Raw genomic sequence first — 11349 nt, forward strand, 5'->3', positions numbered from 1 at the left:
TTTCCATGATAAGATTAAGCCTATGTGGAGTTCCTCGGTGAGGAACTCCGCAAAGTGACAAAAAAACTCTGGTGGTCTACACGGAGTTCCGCGAGCAGTGGAGTGCGTAGGGGTCATGCCGTTTGTGGTGATTTCATCCCATGTCGGAGGATCATTTGCCCTTCTCTTCCAGGAAGTTATGGATCTCTTTGCCAAGGGAGCTATCAAATGCATCCCTGTGCCAGAAGTAGGTCAGGGTTGCTACTCCCACTACTTCTTGGTACCCAAAAAGACATAGGCCTGCATCCTATCTTAGTCCTCAGGGACATCAACCGCTTCCTCCGAAAGGAGAAGTTCAAGATGTTAACCTTGGCTCAGGTTTTTTCTGCCTTCGACCCTGGAGATTTGATGGTAGTGTTGGACTTGCAGGATACTTACTTTCACATCCCCGTCTTGCCTGCCCAACGGTTCACGGTAGGCCACACTCATTTTCAGTTTACCATGCTCCCCTTTGGCCTTATCAGCCCCCCCCCCGGGTTTTCACGAAAGTGATGGCGGTGATCGCAGCTCATCTGCGCAGATCAGGGGTTCCAGTCTTCCCCTATCTCGACGACTGGCTATTGAAGGCGAGCTCGCCCGGGTCGTCTCCCAACTCCAGACTACGACAGACTTCCTGTATTTGCTGGGGTTCACAGTTAGCATGCTGAAGTTGCACCTGATTACCTCCCATAAGCTCCTTTCCATCAGGGCGGTTCGGGACACAGCACAGTTTTGGGTCTATCCTCCCTAGCAGCAAGTCCAGGATATTCGGGCTATGATACCGATGTTTCAGCCTCCATCCCGGATTTCGATGAGAATGACCCTGAGGCTGCTGGGCCTCAGGGCCTCCTGCATCCTGCTGGTACATCATGCCAGATGGCATATACATGCTCTGCAGTGGAACCTGAAGTTCCAGTGGGTGCAGCACCAGGGGAATCTTTCCGATGACATTCAGATTTCGGAGGGGACTGCAAGTCAGTTGCAGTGGTGGTTCATGAACCAGGATTGGGTCAACAGCAGATCCCTCTCCCTTCCCCAACCTGAGTTCACAGTAGTGACGGATGCGTCACTCCTGGGATGGGGCAGTCATATGGGAATGGCAGAGATCAAAGGCCTCTGGTCTCTGGCGAAGTCCAGGCACCACATCAACCTTCTGGAGCTCCGGGCGATTTGTTTTGCACTGAAGGCAAGGAAGAGTGGTGCAGGTGTTCACGGACAACACCACCGCCATGTGGTACTGCAACAAACAGGGCAGGGTAGGGTCGTGGACCCTATGTCAAGAGGCTCTTCTCCTTGGACATGGCTGGAACATCAGGGCATACCTCTGGTAGTTCAACACCTAGCAGGTTCCCTGAACGCCAGGGCGGAGAAACTCCGGCGCGTTACATGATGGATCACGAATGCTAGCAGGAGCCAGAAAAAAGAACTGAAAGTAAAAGGCCTTTGGCTGTGCATCCTGGGATACCGAGGGTCTCTGGAGAGTTCTTTAAAGGCACGGTATCCCTTTTCCAGACACATAATGGCAGCCTATGGGGCTTGCCTGTCCAACCCTTCCTCTCTGTCATGGCAAAGGATTTTTGTGAAGGGGAGTTTCTCTAGATGTGAAACTTTACAAAATGTGTAGAATTTAATATTATTTGGCTATCCTTTTCACTTCAAGATTAAGTGCTGGCCAATGTAGCCTTGTAGTTTTAGTCTGCATTATTTGTCTTTGATTATCTCCTAAGTGTCTTGGCAGGACTGCAGTAGAAGACAACTTAAGAGACTATTTTGATTGCTCCGGGGTCCATGCACATGGACGGGACTATTCAAAAGATTATGACTATAACAGAGATTCCCCTACTACAGCACTGGAGTTACAGGTAAGAAACTACTCCTTCCTTTGAGCCCCTACATAATTATCCTCTTGGCCTCCTTTGAAGACTGCTTTTTTGCTTGCCATCGCCTATGCTCGCAGGGTGAGTGAGCTTCAGGCTCATCTTCCGGACCTCCCTTTCTTGCTGTCCATCCAGACAAAGTAGCCCTCCGTACTAAGCCCTCTTTTCTGCCCAAAGTGTTTACCTCTTTACACATAGGTCAGACCATCACATTGTCCACCTTCTTCCCGCCTCTGCACCCTTCCAAAGAGGAGGGTAGATTCCACTGTCTGGACCCAAAACGTGCGCTGTCTTTCTACCTTTTCCTAGAACAAAGATCCTTGAGGCTTTATTCTCATAAACAATTCTTAATCATAATCTCGTCAGGTTAGCGATCGAATACTTGATATAACACAAAAGGCAAACTGATTTTTTTAAATATTTAATTTAATCAGAGATTGCATTTAAATTCATTTAAATTCTACAGTATTCATCATACATCAATATACACATGTTAATATATATACACATTTCATACATGGCAACCATAGAAAATGATGTTATCTTTTCTTATATCCACAACATTAACAGCCACCCTTTGTACATGAGTATGGACCAAACCCAACAGTATTGCCATAGAGCAACAACAGTTCAAACAATGTTCGAAGGTGTCAGATGTAGAAATAAATTCATCAGTACAAACAAGGGTTTTCTACCTTGACTGCACTAAAGACTTCCGGGTGGATGATCAACTCTTTGCGGATTATGTGGGCAACAAGAAAGTTCGGGCAATGCACAAAGGTACCACCTCTCGATGGGTCGTCCTATACATTAAGATCTGTTATTCTTTGGCTAAAAAGGAATCTTCAGTAGGACTGCGCACCCACTCTACCAGGGGGACGGCAGCCACTACTGCTTTGGGACGTGGAGTTCCGCTGCTTGACATCTGTCACACAGCAACGTGGGCATCCCTGCACACGTTAACTAAGCATTACTGCCTGGACAGCCAAGTCCAGAGAGATGGATTTTTTGGCTGTTCTGTTCTCCAGGACTTCCTGGTGTGAACTTAGTTCGCAGACCCTCCTCCGGGGTTGGTATTGCTGGGGTATCTATTCTAAGGTAAGGAATCTATAATGTATAGTCTATTTCAGATGAACAATTTACTTACCTTCGGTAACGATGTATCTGTAAGAGACATATATTAGTTATAGATTCCCTACCGCCCAACCCATCCTCCCCATTCTGCACACTGACTTCTAGGGATAGGGACTCCCTTACAGGGCCCTAGTTTTGTGCACCAGGAGTCAGTGTCTTGCATGGCTCTGCGCTTCTGGCATGGAACGTCGTATCAGAACTGACATTAGTGTGCAGGAGCGGAGTCTAAATAGACACCACTGTGTCATCCCAGCGACCACGATGCCCATGACAGACGTGGAGTTGACCGATGCCACCTACAGACAGTAAAAATTTCTTCGGATCCAGTCTAACGCCTGGGGGTAATTCTAAGCTAAGGAATCTATAACTAATATATGTCAATACTGAAGGTAAGTAACTTGTTCGTTTTGTGCCTACCAGGGCATTAATTGAGAAGGAGGGCAGATAATGAACAACATTAATATAGAAAGAAAACTGGGTGGGTGCCTGTGCACAGCCTTGGTGAACACCTTAATTGATAGTTAATCGTTCAGTCACCTGAACCTGCGTTCTCCAGCGAACCTGTGCATAATTACCCTCATGTAGACTGATCAATAGGCTCAAGAGCCTCCTGGGATGGCCCATATCACCCCAAACCTTCCATAGCCTGCTTTGTGGAACCAGGACAAAAGCAGATTTAAGGTCGATGAAGGCAACATACAAGTTTCCCTGCCGACCACAACGATCTTCCAATAAAGTAGAAGGTAGCGTAAACCTGATGAATCATGGATATCTTCTTCCTAAAGCCTGTCTGAAAGGGGGATACAATGGCTTTAGCTGCAGTCCATTCCTCAATCTTGCTCAAAACCAATTGGGCAGAAATGTTCTTCGCACAGTTGATCAAGCTGATCAGCCTGTAATTGGCTGGATGGAATCTATCCCCCTTCTTATATATTGGGATGACGTCCGCTCCCTTCCAAGACTCTGGTACTGGGGCTCCACTGATAATGGCATTAGTTAAGAAAAGGTTATACCAAGACAATTTATCTCCTTCTAGCAGAAGGATATAAGCTGGAATGCAGTCTAATCCTGAAGCTCTACCTCTGGTTATTGCATCCAGAGCTGAGGATGTCAGCCAGGTCAAGGAAAGGGCCAGGTACAGCTATAGAGTAGTCTGTTTATACAGTCCCCAACACAGTGTCCGGCTCATTAAAAGGAGTGACTGAATAAAGATTGGAGAAATGATCAACCCAGGTCTGGGGAGAAATGTTATTTTGCAGAGGTGAAGCAGAGACCTCTCCCCTCCACTTTACAAGTGCCCAAAACCTGGTGGAGTTCTTAAGAGAGCAAGGCAATTTGAGTTCCTGCCATCTTCCTCCCATTCTTTCTTAGCCCGATCCTGGGCCCTTTTATACCTCTCTCCATCCAGACTGATTTCTGAGATATCCTTTGTGAAGGATTTCTACGTGAAAGTCTGAATTCCTTATTAAACCAATTGTTTACTTTATGAAAATGCTGTTTGTGGACTTTAATAGGGACTATAAGGTGGTACAATATTTTCTTGAAGTTGTTGTGGAAGCAGTCATTGGCATGCCACACTCTTAGGGGCCAGATGTAAGTAGGCTAGGACCGGTCGGTAACAGCCGATTTCGTCCGTTACCGACCGGTAATAGACTTTTCCTATGTAGGAGGCTTTTTTATCAATTTGGTAAATAACGAATCGTTATTTACCGATTCGGTATTTACCGAATCATCATTTACCGATTCAGTATTTACTGAATCGGTAAATGAGATGTAGGAAGCACTGTAAACAGTGCTTCTGGGTTTTGTATATTAAACCCCTCCTTTATACTTATATTGGTTCATACACCATTTTTAGGTCTCGCCTGAGCCAGGCCGCATGCGTTGCTCTGCGAGGCTCTGAACACATTGCGCATGTGCTTATTTATCCTTGCTGTCTCTCTTTATCACCTTCCCCTTTCCCTCACTTGCTTTGGGACCTTTTCAATGTTTAACAAAAAGCTGTAAAACCTGCTGACCGATCTTTGTTCTTTTAATAAAGCGTTTTTTTATCACCCTGTGCCTGGAAGCTGTGGCAGATTGGAGTACGAAAAACCCCTGAAAAATGGACCTGGTCTGCCGGTTTCTAAGCATTAACCAAGGAGAAATGTATTCTGTGATAGCTTGGAGAGATGAACTGACTAGTCAGAGATCCCATAGCAGCTCTGTGGAGACTCAAATTCACGAGCTCCTTCTTGCAAGGAGTTATGGGAACCAAATCATGCATGACATGCCCTCTGACCTTTTGCAGGCGACATAGTTAATTTTAAATCCCTCCTTGCACGAAAAATTTCAGAATGCCTAAGAATCCGTTCTTTTGAGGTCCGGAGCATGGGGTCCGTCTTCTATATCTATGCGTTTTAATACCAAATAATGAAAGCGCCTAGATTTTCGCACCATATAGGTCAAGGTAGTTTACGAGAACGATGTGTGCCCCTTGCATCTGTTCCCTGCGGCGTGTGCATCATTACAGGAATACGACCCAGAGCTGGAGGCTCCCGCCTCATTCCTGTGCCTTGGTAGCCTAGTTCATCCAATTTGTTGCTTTCTAAAATATTTAACCCCGGTTTGTCCAAAATGCCCTCATTATTGATACAGTGCCGATTTATTCCTTTACATTTACTTTCCAGTTTGCCCAGTAACATTTTCTTTTTGGGAGGAGGTATGTTTTTGATAATTCAAATGTAACTCCTGTAAAGGCACACATTTCCACAGAAGATATTGCATTCGCAGTGTATCCTTCCTGGTATATGGGAGATGGGTGGGGGCCGGAATGTTTTTCAAACACATCCAAATTTCTCTTGTATATTTAGAAAGCTTTTTTCCTATCCTTGTGCTTGCAAACATGAATTGTATTAAAAATAGAAGCCTTGACTGAGCCAATAGACTCTTCGATAAATATTGTATGCTGTGTTTTTCTCTGCCAGGCGCACAACATATAGACTGTTCACACACTTTCTGTAGTATGCTTCATTCTGGGCAGATAAACTCTAAGCCCCACCCTACTTTTATCCTCGTATTAGTGCAGCCCGATGTAAACAGTAATTGTAATGTATTTAGATTTATATAACGCTTACTACCCCGGACTAATTTAGAAGCGCTTTTTCGGCGAGTTGCACGCTACTCCAGGATCCAAAAATGATTAGTGGTGAATTAGTATAGGGAAATCGAAAATGTATTTGAGAGCTGGACATGTTGGTCTGTTAGTTGAGTTAAAAAAGATAGTGAGGGGATAGAAGAGGGAAGGTTTTGCATTTATATAGCGCTTGCTTGAAGTGTTGAAGTACTTTTCGGCGAGTAGCATGCTACTCCAGATCCCAAAAAGATGAATAGACAGATCATTTATGGTGGGTAGGTTGCTTTACTGTATACACACAACTGTACAAAAATTAATACAATTCTGTTGTAAAGTTGTATCCAAGAGGCAAGTATAGTCTCTGATAATAATGTACACAAAACTGATAAGTTTTAAGTTGGTTTGCCATCAAGACTGACGCTCCGTAATGTTGATGCAAATTCATCTGTGCTGGAGTATCTTAGACTCTTGTTGAATTGTACCATCCACCTTGTAGGTACTGCTATTTGTATCAGGTCCTACGTTGTAGGCAGACACAAACGCCTAAATTGTGCACTATTTATATTAAGCATAATGTATGTGAGCAGAGGCCAGTAACCACTGTACAAGCTGTATTAGGGGCTTAGAAGTAGAGTGACATAGAGGGCAATAAACTCTCCACTAAATCTTTTTTTATTATTAACAGTGCTCATAAGACCATACAATTCAATACCATGTACAAATAGCCCATTGGGGAACAGTTCAGGCATCATCTGGGGGATTATATATCCGAGAAACACAAGTGTCATTCATGAATACAAATTGACTACTCCTCCAAGGACTGCCCTGTATTATTGACACGGGCGAAAAGGCAAACAAGCAGTCAGGAGGCGCACTGATTGTATACCCCCCCCACCAGACAGGATGGTGACAGACCCCAACCACCTGCAGGGGAAACGTGCCACCTCATTGGGGAACAACTTTTACAATGCACTACCTTTACAGCAAAACTTTTACAACGCAACATCCATTACAACGCATGCCATTACAACACAATCATTACAACGCATGTCACTACAACGCACACCACTACAACATATGTCATTACAACGCATACCATTACAACGCATACACATAGTACCCTTACACTATCCAACACTTACCCTACTGTTGCACCCACTGGAGTTAGAATAGTACTTTTTACCCCTACACTATCCAACATTTGCCCTACTGTTGCACCCCCTGGAGTTAGAATAGTAAATTTTAACCCTACACTATCCAATACTTACCATACATGCAATGTAATGGTATGCGTTGTAATGGTATGCCTTGTAAAGGTAGTATGCGTTTTAGTGGAATGCGTTGTAAAGGTAGTTTTTAAAGATGCGTTGTAATGGCATGCGTTGTAATGGAATGCCTTGTAAAGGATGTTGCGTTGTAAAAAATGCGTTGTAAAGGTATGTATTGTAAAATTATGTGTTGTAGTGACATACATCCACCTCATTTAATAGCTGCCAGACGCTTTACTATGTAAGCAGACTGGTGGTTTACCACTGCGCCTACATTGGGGCACCACATATTTTTTCCAGCATAATCTGGGGTACTCCCCCTGTGTGGGATGATAGCACCCACTGAAAACTGCACCGTTGTGTAGTCTGGGACAGTGCACCTTCCATGTTATTCTATTTTGTGTGCCTATTTAATTCAGGTATACAAAGAATGTGGTACTACTTGTATACTAGGGTAGGACAAGGAAGATTGAATTTCTATGGTGGCAGAATTGTTTTTATCAGCGTGCTTTATGTCCTAAACACTCCCCCGTACCCTGAACATAATGAGATTACATAGAATACACCTCTGCGTGCCTAATGCTGCCATTTGCATTTCAAGACCAGTGATTAATGTGGCTTTATCAAGTTCAAAGCCATTAGGCGTTCCCGCCTGTCTGATACTTGCATTTGTAAAAGATGGGTCATTTGAACCTAAAGATAGATAAACATATTCATAGTTCAGGATTTATGTCTGCATCTAATATAAAACTGTAAATTAGGAGAGGTGATAAGTGAGAAGTTAAAGGCAGCCGCTAATCGAGCTGCATTTGTACATAGGCCTTCCTATATTATGATATCTATTCCTGCTTCAGTCTTTAATTGTAATAAATACTTTAATACCCAGGCATGAAGTAATCGTCGATCTGTTTAGATAATCTACCTGTCTCGCCACCTCTTCCCCACTGCATCCTTAACCAGTGGCCTAGCCAGTGTGCCCTGGGCCCCAAGGCAAGAAAGGAATGTGACCTCTGCCCTTTATTTGGACTGTGGAAAACAGCAATAATCATTGTTCTGTGGGTCCCTCAGGCCTCTGTTTGAACTGTGACAAACCGCAGTTATCGGGGTTCAGTGGGCCTTTAAGGCATCTGGGACCTGGTGCCACTGCACCTGCTGCTCCAATGGTAAGCTAAGCCCCTGCCCTTAAAAGCTTCTATTCTAGCCCCACTGGAGAACCGAAACAGCCAAGTACTGATCTGGCCATATATGCAGGCATGTAGCCGCCTCTTCCACTGAAGGGATTTAAGTCGCATGAAAGCAGCATGCGGGAAACAACCATTTTCCGAGGTAAAGTTAACCAACACCTCGTCTGTTCCAACCTGAATCCATTTAAAACCAGGGACAAAAAAAGGGTTCATCGTCATCCCTAGCTTATCAGAAGGGTAAAACAGATTAATCTAACATTACAGTGTACCACATACAAAATTGTGATTCTGTTTACAAATTAAATCTCGCATGCATATAGAAAGGGCAGCCTTTGGCCAAAATAGCCATTTTCCCTACCCATACTTTTAACACATCTTATACAAAAAATGCTAATTACATTGTTATCCGGAAATAGTCATTAGCGCCTACTCATAACCAAATGCCACTTAGAATTGTCTTTCACTTCAAGCTTTCAAAGGTAAATTGATATAAAAGCAGTATTGAATTTTTTGACGTTGTGTACTCTTACCAAAATTTAGAGCATCAATTTTTTATGACACACCATAGAAAAAAAGGAGTTGTTTATCTATACTAAACCTCCCAAAACGTTTGATTAACCAGTTATAAAGTCACCTCTAGCTTAGTTAGTTTATAGTCTTCTTTTTTTTAATAGTAATTATTTCATATTGTTCCTGTCATGGCTAAACACTTATAAGGTCCCAAAGGCGAGACCTATTGGCTATGGCAATGCTTGTTATTGATTGAGTACATTGAGCAGCAGAACCTTTGATTAAGTCCTGAAGAATGCCGCAAACACCTCTTTGGAAGGTTAATAGGCTGAAACATGTTGACCTCTTATTGACTCTAACAGTGCATATATATTTCTCCCACAGTGTCCTGTTTTCAATCCTGGCCCAGGGGCGTACAAATAATGGAAACCACATACCCTTTAGCAAGTTTTAACTTTCACTCTGCTGCCCCCACTACCCTGAGCTCATTATTGTGATATTTGGTATACCTTTCTCTATAACAAAAAATGCCTGAACTCCTCCCTCTCAGTGAGTGGGTTGTTTCATGGTGCAAGGAGATTCCCAATAAGGAAGCATGCCAACTATGGTGGGTGAGGGAAATCATCCTTTTAAAGGCATATTTCATCTTAGCTAGGTCTTCATTTGCAACAGTAATCCTCATTGACCCAAGGGTTTCTTGATTGTGGTAGAAATGCTTTTTTACCCCTTCATTGTACGTTCAAGCACAGACCATTGCATGAAATGTTTTGATCTATGTAGGGAAAATACTCTGTGCACTGACAAAATGTGTTAAAATAACAGAAAGTTGATAACCACATTTAATAACTTCTCATACCTGGATTCATCTAGAAGAGAAGTCTGTTAATTCTATCATATTTATGATACCACAAGGTATAAGAAATTAGGGGATCATTATCTGATATCTTTATCAGTAAATGATCTGAAATTATTGAACATAAACTTTTCAAAGGATTATTTCTAAAGATTAAGGAATTGGTCTTTTCTAAACTAACCCCAGTGCATATAACTACAATAACCACCTCTCTCAAATCAATATTGTGCTTGTTTTAGTGAGCAAGCTAAATGATCTAGGAGAAACCAGGAACTGGCTTCAGTTTTTTTCTTAGGAAGCTTCAAGCTAGAGAGTGAAAACACTTTTTAGAATGCCCCAAAAATTGTGATAAAGATATTTCAATTTGTTTGACAAAAAGAATAGGTACATTTCATGACAATATTGAAAGGGGAACTAGCAGGAACAAATATTTACACAACATTACAAAAATATTAGAGACTACATTTCAGCAATATAGGAAATACTGAGGTTCATGTACTAATAATCCATTTGGTAAAAAGTGGTTGCTTGTAGAGTCAGCACACTCCTTTGTCTGTGATAGCTTTTAAATAAAGGCATTTTTTAATGCACCCCATTTTACTTTCAGATTCTCAAATGTCCCCTTGGGTTACTACCTCCTGTTACTGTTTTTCAGTCCACATATGGTTTCAAAGCTCAATACATACCTTAACAATGTATTAAATATTCAGAAGGGAAACTATTAACATTCCCCTTCCAAATTCTGAATTGTTTAATGAGCTTAGTACATTTCAAAAAGGGGTTTAGCATTTGCAAACTCTGTGAATTACTGAACCAGTGGATTTTTTTAACAATAAAACATGAGGCAATTTTTCCCAATTCCCTCCAAATTAAGTTTGCTAATAATGTTAGTTGAATGATAACCGGTGCATGTACTTATTTAGTGTTAGTGTTGCTTCAGATCAAATAAAAACCATCACACATAACTTTTAAACAAAACTTAAAGACAGAATTTCTGACATCCAGCGTTAATGTTTTGTTAAATATAATTGCAAATGTCACTTAAACAGGAAAGCAGCTAAAGCAGTCTCTGGACATAAAATAGGATGTAATCATAATCTTTAGATACATTTTCTGAGTTTCGGGAACAATGTGTGTCTTCTGGGTTTACTCTAAACCACTATAATAAACATATTCAATGATTTTAGATTTGATCTGTTTGTACTGGTTTCTATTGCAGACAATAATCTATATTTAGACCAAGCATCAATTCCACCCATGTTTTTTTAAATCCATTTATCAATGTTCTCTATTAGTGTTATCGCAACTAAAACTGTACTAGAACTGATCTGCGAGATGGACCTTCAAGTATTATGCTCAGTCAATTTATTGAATAAACTATGGAGTTAAA

This window comes from Lissotriton vulgaris, chromosome 1_1 (genome assembly GCF_964263255.1).
Source record: "Lissotriton vulgaris chromosome 1_1, aLisVul1.2, whole genome shotgun sequence".
Classification (NCBI taxonomy): Eukaryota; Metazoa; Chordata; class Amphibia; order Caudata; family Salamandridae; genus Lissotriton; species Lissotriton vulgaris.